Consider the following 18,384-nt stretch of genomic DNA (forward strand, 5'->3'; position numbering starts at 1 on the left):
GAGGCAATACGCGTTTTCCGCGAATGTACGCACGACTGATGCGAGTCGGTGCATTCGCGTGCTTTTTCTTCCCTCCATCCGGCCTCACACATAACTGACTACATGCATACGCGACTCGAGTGGCTGCTCTCCAGCGTGTGCCGACCGATGAAATTAACTCTTATCGCCTTTATTGCCTATTGTTCGCTTTGCGCGACAAGCAAAGGCCGATTTCCTACCGCTGTCGAAGCACGGTCGCAATCACAATGGCCTTTACCGGTCCAATAGTCGTCCCTGACAACTTATTACCACTCGATAAGACATCACTTCATTCTTCTCTTGCGAATTAAAATTACGAATTAAATTAAGCTTCTTAATTTCTTTATCATTTACTGATTCGTGCATTCACAGCTAGACGTTACATCGTGCCCTTCAGAGATTTAATTCATTTTCATCGTCTCTATTAATTTTTATATCACTTGCAGTAACAGTTTCATTAATATTCTCGGCTAGCGCGAAGCCTAGTCAACATGATTGATAAACTTTTGCGGAATCTTTTCATTAAAACGCAGAGACGGTGACGAATAATCACTGGAAACAGGTTAAGCGTGAACGTCGCGACAAACGCGGGAAAGATAATAAGAAAAAAGAAAGGCGGAACAACGTTATTTCTAGAATGAGAAAGAACGAATTTGCGAAGCTCCGCGGCTTTTAGCACAGCGCGGGCTTATCTCTTTGCGAAAATAGGTTGTTGTCTACGAAGTGAAATATCACTCACGTTTGACGTACAAAGATGACGTGGGAATCTTGCAATTTATATGAAACTATAAATCGTGAAGGGAATTTTGCGAATTGATTGGTCGACATTAATGCGAGAATTCGCATGGAAAGTTCGCTCGAGAATGACATTTAGATATCAATAATGCAATCGCAAATTTATCATCGACCAAGTCCCAATCGGATCCGCATATTGATGCGCGCTCGACATTCCCACGACTCTGCGTCGGTAAGGAAATAAATATATTGCAGTAAAATCACTCGCTCTTCTTGCCGCTTATCTGCTCACGACTGCTTCGTTGTTCCGATCGCGATACACCTGGCGATCGATGAAAGATGCGCGGGGAATCCGACGTAGCGTATCCAGCGACGAAACGAGCTCTTTCTTATCAAGATGCTGTCATTATGCGCATCGTACGGCGGTACGCGGACTGCATCGCAAAATCGAAGGGCATCGACGGCGGTTATCTCAGATCGATGCGAAACCCCGGCGTTTAGCCACTGGAGAAATTCCGCGAGACAAATCGCGGCGGGCCCCGGGAGCCCTCGACGGAATCAAAATGAATGCGGCATGCGAGACACGCGTCTCGAAAATCTATAGAAATACAATTACGATTGTACGCTCACGGCTGAATTCTGTTATTGCGTGATGGATGAAACGAGACGGGTCGCGCTCATAAACGTAAGTGCCGTGATGTTACACCGCAATCCAGTGTAACACCGCAATTTGGAGCGACGCCATAACTTAATGAGCTGGCGCGCGTATAACAAGCTTGCCGACAATTAGGTGAACACGTGTCGCTGTTCCCCGACGAATGATTAATGCAATAATTGCCGGACGAAGAACGCGCGACCTCCATTCGGTCGAAAACGTTTGTTCTGAAAATAACAACGTCCGCGCAGCGACGGCGATGTAGCGAAGGAGATTTTCGATGTTTCGGTGCTTAAATAAATACGAATTTGACATATTTGCGTTGAAAGTTGGCGGTATTTGTGTTGTGCATAACGATGGAAAAAGTGCAAGGCGCAAAATTAAGATCTTTAATAATCGGCCAAGTGTACGGCTCTCTGTCGGAATCGTTATATTCTATAAGGATGTGCAAATTTTTATAAGGATGTTCTCGGATAATTCCCCGGAGAATTTGGGTCGAGCCTTCGCTTTTACAAAGATGCCCGGCTGTGCAATAAATCAAAATGCAAAGCCGCTGCTTTAAGACATATTCACACTCTCTCTCTCTCTCTCTATTTCTCAAACTTAATATCAACTAACAAGACTCGCAATGGAAACACCTTCTATATCACAATCGTTTACGGTTGACGAGAGCTATCGAATTCCGTTTGACATGTATATATGACTTAGTTATTATCGCGCTAGGTGAACAGTATAGACGGATTAGCACCCGTAGTTTGGAATATCAATCAGAAGTTTCCACAATACCTTCGTATTTCGAAATAATTTCAAAACGGTGATCAATCGTCGAATTAAACTTTCAGTAAAATTGAAAATTGTTTCTCTGCGTGCTAATCACACTGTCAAATATTTTATTAATTGATGAAGAGAAAAAATATGAAAAAGTATAAATGCAATCTTTCTTGTTTCATTCATTTCACAGACGAATTACAGTCTGGAAACCGTAAAGAAAAATTATACTTGTGCATCGTTTAAGTACTTTTTCAGATCAGAAATAATATATTATGTACATTTCAAATATTTTTTAATATTATTCAATTGTGCAAAGATAGTGTATGTAATATGTTATGAAATTTCGAACCGTCGAAAAGTGAAATAGCACGTCTTTTTGATATTCCATGCACGTGTAAGTCGATTTTCAAATTCAATTTCACGAACAAAATATTTATTTCATTTGTTTCGATTTTATACTACAATATGTCTTCTCCCGCTGCGCTTTGTGCGAAGCTGCGCGAGCACTCGTCTTCCAATAAATATATATCCTCTATATTTATCTCTTTGTACGAGCGCAAATAATCCTGTAGCATCCGAGGGAATGCGGATGACGTAGTTATTATATCCACTATGAAAACAGGAGCAAAACAAAATAAAACTCCAAACATCCCCACCCATTTATTCGATAAATAGTTTCGCGTGTCCTCAAAGTTTGTAATAACGTTACAAATATTGCGACGCTTCCTGTCCTTCGGCATTTCGGCCTCGCAGTGCGACGCCCAATATTTCGCCACTTTTTTTCCATCGTCAATGAAACCTCCGAACGCCTTCCGAACGCATTCGCAAATAAATCCACATCTGGGTCGTTCCTTCCAGAAAAAATACGCGGCCATCAAATCATGGCCGGTGGCCAAAACGCGATGACTGCTACTGGTTATAAATTTCGAGCTAAAGGGTCAGCTTCCACGATTATTCACCCTGATTTCATTTCGCCCTCATATCGATCGCGATCTCCGCGGGATGAAATGTTGCACGAGAGACGAAAACGGTCTAGAAAAATGGTCGCCCTCCGGCCTGAAAATGCCTTTTCCGAAGGTGATGAACGGCGATGTATACGGCAAGGTCGGCGACCGTGTCAGCACCCTCACCCTTGGAAATGTAACGCTTGGCAGGAACAGTAAGGTCGAAGCCCTTTCATCTCGAAGAAAGAACCAGGAAGTGCGGTCTCTGTAGCGCGATCGCGGAGGGGCCCCAAGTACATTCACATCGAGGGAAAAGTGTGCGGTAATTAACGCGTCGACCGTAACGCGATAAAGTTTCCGTTCCATTCCGGGAAAAATGTACGCGTTGTCGTGTCTTTACGAAAAATATTTCAGTTGAGGAAAAAGTATGTAAGAAAAAAACCAAAATCATATCGACAAAAAAAAAGAGAAACAAAATGCAAAATGTCTGTCAAAAAATTCAGCAAATCGAGAAAGTCACTCTTCAAAGTCAAATGTAGATTTTTTAATTTTGCATAATTTTTTTTTACTTTTTGTTATTAAAAATATTTTCGAATTGCTAAACGACTAATACGAACTTTAAGTAATGGAAATGCCTCAAGAACAAACCAGCCAAACTTTGCATTCCGGTGAAATGTCATCGATTCGGTCACAATTTGTAAGCAGCGAAGTTTGATCGTTAAAGTGAACTGCTTGCTCTTCGCGGAGTTGAAGTCTTCTGCAAACAGTGCACAAGGTGTCACGGTTTTTATTATAATTTTCGCTGTTATTTATCGCGGTATCTAGTACGTACGTAGTTGCGCGTTTTTCACCTCAGACCGTTTCATCAGAGTATCATATCCGATGTTACTCTCTTCCTCATACTTATATAAAGCATGTCAGACAAACGATGCTCGGCGCTACTCACGTGATGTGCGTCATTTCTAACTGCGGTGAAGGAAAAAGAAATCTCCGGAAGAAGAAATCGCGTATACAAGGTGTTCCGCATTATCGTGATGATTAATTTTCTCGACATTTATCCATTTCTCAAACATTTTTTCTCGCCGCATTTTCCTATCTCAGATGTTTCGTCCAAGTTATTACTTCGTTTGAATAATCGAAATAAATATTTTAGTTTGATAATGATAATATCATAAATCAAGATGCAATTAAATATTAGCCAGTTTCCGTCAATATTTATTTTTGCCTTGGCGGCATGATTACGAAGCGGCGCAATAATGTAAAAGAGATATCAAAGGCAACGCACTTGTTCTGAAATTGTATTATTCTGCTAATTATAAACTTATCGTTATACGAGTAACACGAGCGCTCGCGTACATGTTCGATGAATTCTCGCCAACTTTCATTAACGGAACGCCGAGTAACATCGATCGTGAATACGCAGCAAGAACGCGGGAAGTTCTAGTGATAAACGCGTCAAGGTGATTTCTTTTCCGCGTTTTACCCTGATTTTCCTCGGCGAGATAAAAACGTTTCGCCACGTAACGTCCGCGACGTTTTCCTTCCGACGGACGCGATGTAACTATGAACCGTAATTATGCTGATCGTGCGAAAACTCCGTTTGTACTTTCCAGAATCCTCATTTAATAGCTACCGACTTCTGACTCGCAGGAGCAGTAATAATCCATATAGATGAGTAATATCGGTTAGAATTTCGCGTTGGAATATTAGCAATTACTTCTTCAGGAAAATTAAACCGCAGCAAATCTTCATTAACTCGTAACTTATTGCGCCCCGTGCAGATATCTGTTACGTTATATTCACTTAAATTTACCCATTTATTATTTTTGGACGCTGCTCTAGATGTAATCTAAACAGCGTGAAATGTAGAATATTATAGTAGATAATTTTCGATTTTTGTGATGCATATTTAATACTTATCACAAGCTCGGGCGCGCGCAATGAAAATTAATGACCTTTCGATAGCATCTTAGGACGCAGGTGTTCAATTTTGCGCGAGCCTATACAGACAGTTTCATAATCTTCGGATGAATATTTGAATTATGACACCTTTGGCTAATTTAAAAGATCATTTTTCTCCATCAAAAATCTAAAAAACGCGGCGCGCGCGTGATCCTGACTTTTCCTCACTTTTTTTCAATTGTCAACATTATTTCATATCTTCGTAATTGAATTTTATATCATCATTCTGTTAAAACAAAAATTACTTAAAATTAATTAAAGATAAAAATAAAAGTGTCTGTATTTTCTTTAAGAATCGGATTTGAATTGGTTAAAGAATTTGTGACAAGAACATCTGTTCTGAATAATAAACCGATATCTCGCTCCTTACTTTCGCTTCAATTACTTTCGAAGGAGCGATCGCGACACTTTGGTGTCGATCGACCGGACCTTCACGCCGCTTGAATCTCACGATTCGGCGTCTAGCCGATCACGCCGATATCTATCCTGCTCGGACTAATTAAGTCGCTAATGAAATGGTAATTGATCCAAAGTTCAGCCGGCCTGTATTGTGACCGAGGCCGTTTCCAATGGCGAGAGCCTTGCATACATCCAAGTCGTGCACTTGGTCGTCCTTTTGTCCGCCCACCGTGGAGATAATTAATTGGACACCGATTATCGCAGATCCGTTAACGATACCTCGCGAACGGAATTTTCGTGCTCTTTTTTTCTTCGTTTTAATCGTATTTATCGCATTGCTCGTCGTCGGACGCAAATCGGATCGAGAAAATATTCGTTAATTAGTGCATTGTCGCTAAAAAACACTGCGAGATAACATCGAAATGCGAGTGCATTGGTAAGATTTATCAATAGTATTTCTCGATTGTTCAAGGATAAAACTGATTAATTGCAAATGCAATAATGTATGAATGACGTGATAAAATTACAAAAATTTTGCGCTTCTACATTTTAAATTCCACTAGTGACACCTGAAAACAATACATAATTAATTAGCGAACCTTCGTTATTACGAAGCTTGAATCCACTTTAAAATTATAATATAAACGTATTTACGAAATTGGCTAAATTTTAATTGCTTTATATTCGCGCTGCTGTGAATCTCTCCTCTCCTCTCTCCGGCGCTGAATCTCTCCGAGCGTCGGCGTTCGCAACTTTATCTTGCAAATACAAACTCTGAATAATTATCGAGTAGCCTGACCGTGTGACATATTTGCCTTCTGCTTCGCAAAGTTCAATGTGATTTCCGGCAGAGTGCAAATCGCATCCTGCTCGGCGATCAGTAAAATAATAATTAATTGACGAATTCGGCGGGCTTGGCGCGACCTCAGAGATCCGGGCTAACAGGAATTATTCGACAACTGAATCAGTGACGATTACAACCTGTCCGCAAATTGATAGAATTGGATTCTCCGATGGAGCGTCGTGTAAAATTGGAGAAACGCATCAGACCGGAGGAAAAATATACGTATCGCGCGACGTTCCGAACTTAATCAAGTCACAGTATTTTGTCAAATTTTGAACGACAGTCTCGTTTGCATACAATGAAAGAAAGAATAATTTAAAGAGCCTCCAATGCTCTCTTTAATCAAGCAAAGGCGGAACAATCGATATCCATCCGTACCTTTCCCCTTTTATTATAAAATAGTCTTTACAAATGCCATTAGTTACATTTTATCAATGATTAAAAATATATTCATAAAATTTCATGTAACCAAAAGAAAAATAAAATAAATCACTGAATGATTCCCACAGATTTAATAAACGGATAAAGCGATATATATTTTCATTATTTGATATTCAGAACGATAAACATAAACCGAAATGTGTTTATTTAATAACTTTTCTGTTTTAATAAAGTTTGCAAAATTATGAATATTTTTGTCCAAAAAATTATGCGATTATTAATGACACAAGTTTTTCGGAGTATCCCATTACAACTTTATACTTTGTCCAAGCAAAGAACGGTTAGTCAAGATTAACATCGAGTCGAACATTGAGTCGAAAAATAAGAAAGTTGAATCCTCTCGCAAAGTAGAAGGTTTTATCTGAAAATGTTTCGAGAGCGTCTAAAACTTTTCAGAAAGTGAGATTGCCGTCTAAGTGAAGCATAAGTCACCAATAAAAACTGACTGTGCATCCGATTTTTAGCTGTTTCGACAGACTATAATTACACGGGATTTATCGCTGCAACTTACGACAGTGAAATGAATAAATGTACCGCGCTTGAACTTCAAACTCTATTCTTAATCAGACAGATATAAAGAACACGCAACTCAACGTCATTTCTCAAACATGAGTCTGTATCTTTGTTATTCCTTTCGATGTGTCATGAGCAGTCATGAATGATCAACATTCCTTATATTCCATATAGAGCTTGTTAAGCTTTGAAATTAATGATTCCGTTTGTCGACACGATTATATTTTATTTAATATGATATACGGATATAATGTGTCCTCCATCAAGTATCGTTATATCATTATACAATCCATTGTTATACAATTACGACATTTTCATGCATTTTTGATGAAATATGTAGAGAACTCGAGTATGTTATTGCATTGTTCAGCACATAAAGCCTAATAGAATTATCGCTCAAAACAGTTATCACGCATTGTTAGAGAATTCTGTAGCATAAATTACTAAAGGAGTTTTTGAGTATTTAGCAAAGTAATCGCTTAATTATTATTAATAATAATGGTAGACTATATCAGACATTTGTAATATAGCATTCTATCGCAATAACGACGAGTAAAAATTGAGACATAACTTACGCCAATTAAGAAAGATACCGATAAAAAACCGCGGCAACTTTCGATTAATTTACAAAGTAATCTTTAGCAATGTTACCACATGTCACCCACGTCGAAAGAACCGAGACACCGAGATGCGTCGTCCTCTCTCGTACGAGAGGCCGTCGAGAGCATCGAGAGACGAGACGACTCCGCGAGGTCCCGCGGAACGGGCGCGAGTTCGGAAACTGCCGACTTCGACAGTTCGGGGAAACTGTCGGCGCTCTGTGTGTGACGGGGGTTTCCTACCCCCCCTCTATAGCGCACCGGGCACCTGACGGCGGCGGCAGCGGCGGCGGCCCTCCGGGGAAGTCCGACCGTCTCCGTACCCGCGCCGTCGCCGCGCACCCACGTCAGGCAACAAGAGCGCGAGCGTCTCGGCGCTCTCTGCGTTCGACGCTCGCCGTCGGCGAGCTAGGAACCCGCTCGCGTTCCCATGACGACACGCGTGCGTTTCTCACCCCGTTTTACCCCCCTAAATCCCTTCTTCCAGAGGCACGTTCGCGAGCGCACGCGCCACCGGACGCCTCGTGGCAACAGGTTTTGGAGCCCGCGTTGCGAAGCAGCTTCCCCGGAATCAGGCACGCGGAATCAGAATATTCCGGACTGGAATGGGCGATCGATATAGATCGAAGAGGCATGACGCGTGGAGAGAGAGAGAATTTGTATAGAGGAATCGAACAGCATGGGGTTGCGGAGCGGCGGGATCTGGATTATTGTGGCCCCGCAACAGGGATTTCACCAAAATAATGTATACCGAAAAAGAGGGGTGTAGAGTTGGTAGAGATTACGATGAGATATTCGAGGTGGTTTTGCGAGCGCAGAGAGATGTCCAACTTTTTTTAAGGGGCTATTTTCAGGGGACAATTTAGTCGTCGTTTTTTGCGGAGTGAATCACTATCATGGCGAGGGCGATGGTAAAGTTTACGATTTTATCTGCTTGAGGATTTCTCTGAGTTTGTTTCATCAAAAATATAAATTTACACAAGATGTCTCAAGAGACTCAAATATTGTTTTTAAAAATAGATTCAATTTCGAATAAATTTTTTTCTTGAAAAAATATCGTTGCCAATACCTTTCGAGTTATAAGCGAATTATAAGCGAACAATGTTAGTTTTAAAAGTAACAAATGTAAGAAGATTTTATTGTAATATGTTCCGAATTTTATAATTAATGTAAGAACTAACTACTGAAGATGACCACAACCAAATGGTCGAAACGTTTAGATCCTTATAATTTGTTATAATTGACCTAAACAATGTTTTGTTATAATATGTCAATAAACTAAGCACGTAAATCCAGTTTGGGCTCTGTAGCTTGTTTTTAATAATTTATTTAAATATCTAAGTTTTTCAACACATATCCTGCACACATTTAATTTCCAAAATATTCTGGCATTAATTGTTTCGCAGTTGTTCCATAAAATACTGTCGAAATAATGACGCAAAGTTCGACGTTGATTCTGATATGTCGCGTGATTTAAAACTTCCTTCAACGTACATTTTCTATTAAATATTAGCCTTAAATATTAGCCTAGCTTAATATTTACTCCGAAACTGTCACCGAAGAAAAGAAAATCCATCGTGAGCGAAGAAGAACCGTAAAAAGTAATTGTCTATAATTCTTCTTTCTGCTTGGTAAGAGGAAAAAACTGGGAGCGATTCGTAGTAGCTTCCAAATAAAATCGACGTCAGCATTTCGGCTTCGATTTAGAGGAAGAAACAGAGGGAGAAATATCCACGTTCGTCACCGAGCTAACCCTAAGCCGCTCCGACTCTGTAGATGGTAACACGGTCAACGAGCATCTGAAATGGTCCTCGAAAATGATCAGAAGATAGCAGGCATGAGGGTAGAAACGCCTTTGACCGGTTCTACGCGTTATCGCGATAATCTCGGAATCTTGATCTTGTGTGAATGTGACTTGACACAATTAGTACTTGCACGCGTTCCCCTCATCGATCGGAATTGTGGAATTGCAGTTTATCTCCCCTCTCGCAAGAAATTATATGCACGTGCATCGAAATGCGGGGATTATTATCGCAAATCGCAATTAGCGAGGAATTAATTACTTCAGCCTGTAAGACGATTTATGCGAGAAATATGTATATCGATAATTATAAATTCATATAATTTTGACCAAATATGCTTTACGATAATACACGTCTCTAATAATGTAATAATAATAAAAACAAAAATTTTTATGTTGCACACTTTAGCCAGCAGCAATTTCGTTGATAAAATGTATTAAGATAAATTAAGATGTAAGTATAACAAAGGGATCAATTGACCCTTTATTTGGATAATTCGTTTCGCGTCCTTAAACGCACCTGGGGTGCGATCGGAGTTTTCTCAATCGAAATCTTCTGGACACCACCTGATACGCCGTAGTTTAAAGCTGAAGTCTGTGATTGTAGTTGAAGTGCCAACTCGTTAAGGACGTATTGCGCAATCTACTAAAGATCTTCGTTCAGAAATAAATAGTCATCGATTACGTTAGATACTTTCATGCACGTCTGATACTTCTCTGCTGCGTTGAAATACCGTTTAGTAAACTTTTTTACCGATCAAAAAATGATTACTCTGATCTCAAAGATTCCTATCAGTAGCATATACTCGGAAATTCTCAACGAGCGCAGAAAAAAATGATACGCGCATTGGATTCCCGATCATCAAACGTCAATTAGCGTCGACTTGTACGATCAGCTATGTCATCGGAGAAATCGATACACATATTGCAACCGATACACTATTAGCACGTCAAAAGCATCAAATAGAAAAAAAAAATGGTTTTTCGACCATCAATGTCCGTGGGAAACGCAGTACGCGAACAAATTGGCCCGAATCTTTCTCCATGAAACCTTCTCCCGTTCCAGGCGCAAAAAAGCCACCCGTGACTCGTTTCTTTTCGGCGATACGCGAGTGATTTATACAGTTTTCGACGTTGCTCTTTCCGCAACTTGGAAAATTCATGCGTTCACTCTCCGATCAGCTACTCTAACACGCGCGATATTTGCTTGATACAATTTTGTTTATTGGCAATAAAATATTTCCAAAATAAATTTGTAAACAATTCTTTTAAGTTTTATCAAATACAATGGGCAAAAAGCATAAATTCGTAGAAAATTCATAGAAAATCCGTGAAATTGGTAACAAACCATTTATTCTATTTTAACCGAATAATTAAAAGTTTCGTATCAATCTCCACACTATAGGCGAACGATCGTATTTTTAATAAAAATGTGTTATTTGAATCTGCTACATTTTTCGTTCGATCTGAAAAATATTTGAATAACTCTGGGAGTTTTAAATATTTTTTATATCTACATGCGTTTCATAGAATGTTTAATAGACAGTTTCGTATTTAATCTGCAAATATTGTAGACTAAAATTTCATCTCTAAAGAAGAATTTCTTTGATAAATATTACAAAGTTTACCCGACTACAATATTAATGTTTCACGATATTAATTATTTCTCGAAATACGATGTCATTAACAAAATGTAAATTATATATACTATGATATACACAATCGACAGCTGTGCTTTCTCGTTAAATAAACGAACCGCATAGTCAGATATGAATATTCGCAATTGTACAGGTGTGTACAATCTCTCGCTTCAATTATATTGCAATCTATTATTCCGCAAACCTGACATTATTTACCACTATTATTATTATTATTATTATTATTGAATTTGATAGATCATATTCGTAAGTCTTCTAAGCGTATGCGTTGCATTGTAAATTATCTGCTATTCACAATGATATTTACAATACTGAAAATCAAAGAGTTGCGTAAAGTAACTATCAATCATATTTTCAATCCAGATTTGCATGTAAATGCTCCATCTTAGCTTACTGCTGAATTTTGCAATGCAAATCAACTTATTCCACAAAAGATCTTTCCAGATGAAGAATTGAAAATTCATTTCATCGCGATTTACAGTAGCGAACGTTTGTGCAACTTTAATTATACAAGCCTTAAGTGCAATCTTAAGGCGATTACCCATGCACACAGCCGGCAATTATTGCACGCATCGTGACGATAATGTCGGTAGTGCGTCGCATGTTATTACAAGCGTCGTGTGTGGACTAATACGGTCTTAAGTCCGACAATTATTGCACGCGACGTCGCAAATAGCGCCTCGCAATGAACCATAGCGAGCGGCCTTGCATCACGTCGCGTCCTACTAACATTAAGCCCGCTTCAAACGTGACAATAGAAATTATGTGCGACTACCGAAGAACCAATAAATAAAAGAATAAATAGCGGAAATCGGCAGGAAATAAAATAAACGTCAACACATGACGAATCGCGAAAAGTAGATAAATATTAGAGTTAAAATTATAACTTGGAACAAAAGAAGCTTTAATATACAGAAAAATAAAAAAAAACATTGTCTTCAATTTCATTAATCTATATTTTGTAGGAAATCAGATTAGCCTGCAAAATTTCGGACTCAAAATCCAACCTAGATTCAAGCTGAGTTCGGACTGGATTGTCGAGTAGTAGACGAAAATTCGATATGAAACATCAGGGCTTATCACAATTCCGCGATAAAACGAAAAATCCGCGATATTGCATTTGCGCTCGTTATGAGCTTTTATTGCAGAGTCGCGTAGAATCACGACGTACGCCGGTGTAACGCCTGAATTTTCACGGTTCTCTGCGCCAACCACAAAATTCCATTTTGTGCAACAAATGCTCATTTCAATCGGCGAACTTCGCGGTTTCGCGAATTATGCACTTGACAGCTCTAGCAAGACGGACGAAACGTACCGGTTTTCTATACCTTTCATCAATCTGCAGCAGTCACGCTGTTTCCCTCGCTGAATCTTTCCCGCCCATTTTAACCCCGCGTATAATATTATATTACACGAATCGACAATGATATCCCGTATCAAATGTTACGATGTATCGTATACGATAAGCAGTATTATTAAATTTCAATATTTTCATGACTTTGTAATCTGCAACTGGCCTTAACAAATTTTTCATTTACGTTTTAATTTTTTCCTTTATATTTCTTTATATCCTTTTTTTTCATCCTTTCTTTTTCATCGTGACTCTAATCAAAATCAAAGACTGCCAAAGCTTCTTTTTTACTATAAAATGTCTCTATTCTTATTTGTATTCCACGACATGTATTCTAGCACACGTTTTATTAATTCAAGGTTTTCTTGCCAATTGTTGTAGAAATCTCTGCCGTGTCCACGGGGGATATACCGTCAGGACTTTTAATATACCGCGCCTCTCTCTCTCTCTCTGTATCTTTCTTTCTCTTTCCCGTCCGGCTCTTTTTCTTACGTGTGTAGGTATGTAATTCTACGCGTATACACACAAACGGAAGACGAAGTGGGTAAAGTCCGCTATCGGGTGTCCCACTGCGAGGGAACCCCGGAGGCCGGAGTTTATTAGCTCAACCCCCGGTTAGCGATGGCAGTGACGTAGTAACGAGTATAAAAAAATAAGTGTCATCAACTAAAAAACCTAATAAAGCATAAATATAGGAGGGTGGCGTACGGCGTGCCGGCGCAACGTCGAATTAACACGGTAGACTGAAAGTTGTTGATTTCGCGAAAGGTTAACTATATGCCAGCCGTTGGACTTGCGCTCGACTGTGCAAAATAAAAACTGCGACTCGAAGAAACTAAAAAAAAATTCGATGGTATACGCGACAAGAAAATCTTCACTTCCCGCGAGCAATACAATCACACTTGTCACGTTCGGGATGTTTCTCATCAGCAAGTCCCGCCGTTCGAGAAACTAGAACGAAATATACATGCGTAATCCGTCACCGCAAGCGGCTCCAATCCATCGCTACCGGCGGGGCACCCCACCAGACCCCCCCGCCCCCCTCCTTCCGCCGCTCAGGCAACATGGAACTCGGGACATAGAAAACATATAGGGGCGCCTCCAGCCACATAAACGAAATGTGTTTCCCTGCTACGGCCGAGATAGGGGAACGACGAGCTTGGGCCTCGTCGGCAAAACTAAAAAGAAAAAAAAAAAGATGGAAAGGAATGGAAGGGGGGAGGAAGAGCGGCTATTTGCACGCCGCGTGCGGTCAGGATGACTTCGTTTGTGCCACCCCTTGTTGGCAGATGTTGGATGTCTTTCTGACGCGGGACTGCGTACGGGCCTCCCACTCTCTTTCGCGCGTGTTTTCAAAATGGCAGAAGTACAAAGTACTTGAAGGGCGTGGGCCGTACGTCCCGGCCGTTCACGCCTGACCTTTTCATCGCGGGGCCCGGACGAGGGGATAGGCGCGACGGAGCCTCGCGCGCGAGCCGTCCGTGCGTTTCGCCGAGATGGAAGAAGTCGCTTGAACGCCTTCGGTTTGCATAATCATCTTTTCGCGATGGTCAAGGCGCATGATAATGAAAGGTAAACAGACGTAACGGGATTTTAAATGAGAGCCGCGGCCGGAGAAATAAGAGAGCCGAGCGGCGAATATGAGCTCGCAGAGGCCGTGGCGAAACGATAGAAAAACGGGAGATATTTGAATTTGAGGAGGAAGCAAAAATTCCAAAAACAAGTGAAAAAAAGTAGCTTCCACAATTATACGATCGGACTCAATAATTCATGTTGTTTGCGCGAATAACCAAAGGAATGAAAATCCTCGCGGAATATAACCAATCGGTTTTCACGTAGATTGAATGTAAAATATTAACTTCGATTAAACATTCGTCGGGAAAATCTACGTGCAAACAAGAAAATTCGCAGTGCACGCGCGACGTATTAACGTTTGAAGTAACACGTCAAACAATAACACACCTCAAACATCGGAGCGGCCCTAATTTAATCCCTTTAATCGATCGAACAAACGCGCTTGGATGACTGTACAGTGGCCGCACGTGGCCGAGTATTTTCGAGGGAAATACGGTGCCGCGCTTTGGAAACGCGCGCGCAACAATATCGAAAACCAATAATCAACGGACAAATGTTGCCCGCCTGTCGCGCGGTCCCCTCGTCACACGATCTACGGCCTGATCTTCCAGCGATGTAGTTTACACTCGGCCTCGATTAGATTATACGGGGCAGAGCAACAGGCAGATGTGGGATTAATCTCCGACGCAATTTATCGCGCTCGCGCTGCCTGAAAGAGTAATTCGATATTGTCGGATGGCGGACAACATCGCGCGGAGCCTGCTCGCACCTTCGCGTTTTACATCGCGTGAATTCGCTACGTGCCGGCGATTTATGGGAAGCTAAATAATCGGCGATTATATCACGCCGCAAGAAACGTGAGAAATAGACGCAATGCCCTCTCGATCGATATTAACCCTCGGAAGGATAACGACGCGAGTACAATTGCTTTATTTCAAAAAATGAGAAACACATTCCTTTTACGATAAAAAAAATTGATAAATTCCTTGCAATTGTGCAATATTTTCTAATATTATTGAAAAGATTATCTTAAATCTAATTTGTCTCTTTTTATTTTTACATCTTTGAAAAAATATTCTAAAAATAAATATTAGATTATCGATCTTTTTGAATAATTTATATGATTACAAAGGTTAATTAAAACATCAAGTTCGCTATTAAATCAAGCGTCAAATAAAACATTTTTACCGGTTCTCAACTTTAGTTCGTCCAATCTGAGTTTCTCGTCTCCAATCACTCATTAGATTCTCCGAAAACTCGTCGCAATCTTTCGCACTACTGCCGTGCATTCGATTAAAGGGAAGCAAGAAATCGCGAAATTCGATGCGCGGCAATATTTTGACGAAAGCAAATCAACATAAATATTGATAGGCAGCGCGGAGACACGACGAAGCAGCAACGACGGCAGCCGAAGAAGAAGAAGAAGAACACGGGCGAAGAGGCGGAGTGGAGCAAGAAGAACGGAGAGTGAGAAGGGGAGTCCGAGTTCGTGACCAGAATAACGTCCAAGCTTCTCTCGTATACCGGCGCATGCAAGAGCAAAAGGTCCGAAACGATTCGAGCAACACCGGTACCGTCTGCGCAAACCGCGCCGGTGGATGCACGCTTAGCTCGCTTCGCTCTCGCGGCGAGGCGTTCTGGCGAGCCACCGCGGCGAGGAGACCACCGATAAATCGCGCTTTCAGGGTATCACGTAAGAGAAAGCAAACGGTACATCCGCCTCGCGCCGTGTACATTACGAGAGAAATAGATGCACAGATGGATCTAGCGGAGGAAGTGGGTTGCGCGGCAAATTTCGCCGGCCGAAAACGCGCACACCGAATCCTGTGATAAATCTGAAAATTCGGAAATCGACGCGAAAGATTATACTTGTCTACAAATAAATGTAATTGCGTTGATCGCAACTGAACGAGTTCGACTTAACGAGATAGAATACGGATACAATTGAGTGTAATTCGCAGAAATCTGCGAAAGTCGCATATCAAAGAAACTGCTCATTCCAGCCGCGCGAAGCGCAGAAACAAATTCGGTGGCCGATAACGATTGCTTCGATTTGCGCTTCCACTCGCGGGGAGGAAATTCCAGAAGGAGGATGTTCCGCGTCTCGTTTCGGAATCCGCTCGACGCGGCTCTGCAATTACGCCGGAGATCCGGAATGATTTTATTGAAGTGCCAAGAGCACAGTTAATCAACGTCAATTTAATTAAGCGGAGTAGATGCCGGCCGGCGTGTCTCAGCATGCACTTCCGACGTCTTCAAGAAAGGCGCGCGATAGTGCCTTCCCCCTCGCTTTTCTCTCGCGTTGCGTTTCATATCGCTTCTTCGGCGCTATAAACGCCGACGCGCGGTCGTAACGAGGCAGCTGCTTCAGATAGATCGGCACGGTTGTGTTCAATTAAAATATTCTTTCCGGCGCATACGAGCGATCTCGCCTACTCTGCAATCATTTTAAATCGCGCTTCAATTTCATAATGCGATCGGACATTTCCCTCAATCTCTGGATAATGCGCTTCGGCCAAGTGAACTTCGTTACTCGAGAATTAAAAAAAAAATCACGCGCGTTAGAGTGATTTTAAAGTGCTTGCATAAACGGCATTCTTCGTAAACTACAGCATAAGTTAATGTTCGTTATACGGATTTTTTTCTGCGGTCAACGCATTGTGCAAGTTACTACAATAACACAATCAAAGACTGCATTTCTATTCGAAGTATTCTTTCTTTCTCAAATATTAAACTGTATTTGATGAAATATGGAGAAACTTTTACGCGTGCGTCAAAACTGATATTCCCGAGTGCATAGGCGATTTGGCAAATATCTTGAAAATATCGGCACATTCCGCCCTGCGCGCGCGCGCGGGACTTTCACGGACAAAAGAAAAAAGGAAAAAAAGGAAAGAAGTTGGAACAGAGAGAAAGAGCAGAAGGACCGAATCTGCTTCGTCACGTGGCGCAGCCTAACTTGGCACTGTCGGGGCGAGTGATTTATCGCTCACCTTCCCCTCGCCCCTTCAACCCTCGATATTCTGGTTGCGCACAATGAGCGAGCGAGCGAGCGAGCATCTACCTCCATCTTCTGCCCGCCTCTTAAAATTACAACCAATATTACTCCCGCCTTTCACTCCTTATTTTGCGGGGAAGTGCTTGATTATCGACGCGCGCGTTGACATTATGTCGAATTCAGGAAACGAGCGGGTTTCCACACGTAATCGGTATTACCGAATCACGTTGCGACGTACAGCTAAAAAAAAATCCTATAAATAGACTACTGGTTCATTGCACGTCCGCGCAATATATTTAAAACGGCTCTCAGTAGCGAGACGCGCAATATCTACAATCGAGCCTTTCCACGATCTCATTTCAGATATCTTCAGAACATCTCACTCCATTTTGCGCATTTGAAAGAAAACCAGCGCTTTTTTCCGCATTCAAGATCGCGTACGGCTTCTTTCGCATTCCTTTATTCATCCCCCAACCCTTTTTAGCTTTTTACCTAAGTGTCTCCGTGCTCGATTCAAGGCTCTAGCATGCGCTTTGTCTTCTCTTCTTTCGTATCTTGTCAAAGATCGCCCCCCCCCCCCCGACGTTTTCTCACATTTTCTGCCTCATGCGATGGTGGATTTCAATACGATCCGTTTTTGCTCCTTTGCCATTGCAAAGCGCATAGGCGGTGCAATTTCACCGCCATTGATTCCTCTCCTACATTTATAACGAACCCTCAGTCTTTATTGCACGCTCATAAAAAGTAGAAATTAAAAATGAAAAGGGAATAAATAGTGAAATTTTAAGAAGATTAAGAAAATATACATTAATCTTTTTTAGTTCAAGAAATAAAAATAAAGAAAATAAAATTGCGCATACAAAGCGAGCATTTTCTCCATTAAAACTTGTACTGAGCAAACATAAATGAAAAATTACTGAAAGATGAGACTAATCTCATTAAACAAAAACGCGTATTAGCATGCTAATGTGACAATATAGTGAATTACATAATGCATAATTAGAAGCTGCCATTGATACCGAGCCAATGGGTTTCGGATCAATTATATTATAGAATGTAAATAATCGTCGGATCCAGACGGTAATTATATAACGAGTCGCGCGAGATAAATTAGCAATTT

At 41.0% G+C, this 18,384-nt stretch overlaps 1 protein-coding gene across 6 annotated transcripts in view; it reads right to left on the reverse strand.

Moving 5' to 3' along the window:
- The window catches only part of LOC105679130 (ras-related protein Rab-37-like), a 155,503-nt gene that overhangs the window by 25,628 nt on the left and 111,491 nt on the right, over positions 1–18,384 (reverse strand). Inside the window, exon 1 of one of the 6 annotated variants that reach the window (XM_012378977.2) lies at positions 7,934–8,073. The exons of the other annotated variants lie outside the window; for them this stretch is intronic. The gene's annotated coding sequence lies outside the window, so the exon portion shown is untranslated. Of the gene's footprint in view, positions 1–7,933; positions 8,074–18,384 lie in introns of those variants that run through there. 6 annotated transcript variants of the gene reach the window in all.

Source organism: Linepithema humile, chromosome 2, assembly GCF_040581485.1.
Source record: "Linepithema humile isolate Giens D197 chromosome 2, Lhum_UNIL_v1.0, whole genome shotgun sequence".
Lineage (NCBI taxonomy): Eukaryota > Metazoa > Arthropoda > Insecta > Hymenoptera > Formicidae > Linepithema > Linepithema humile.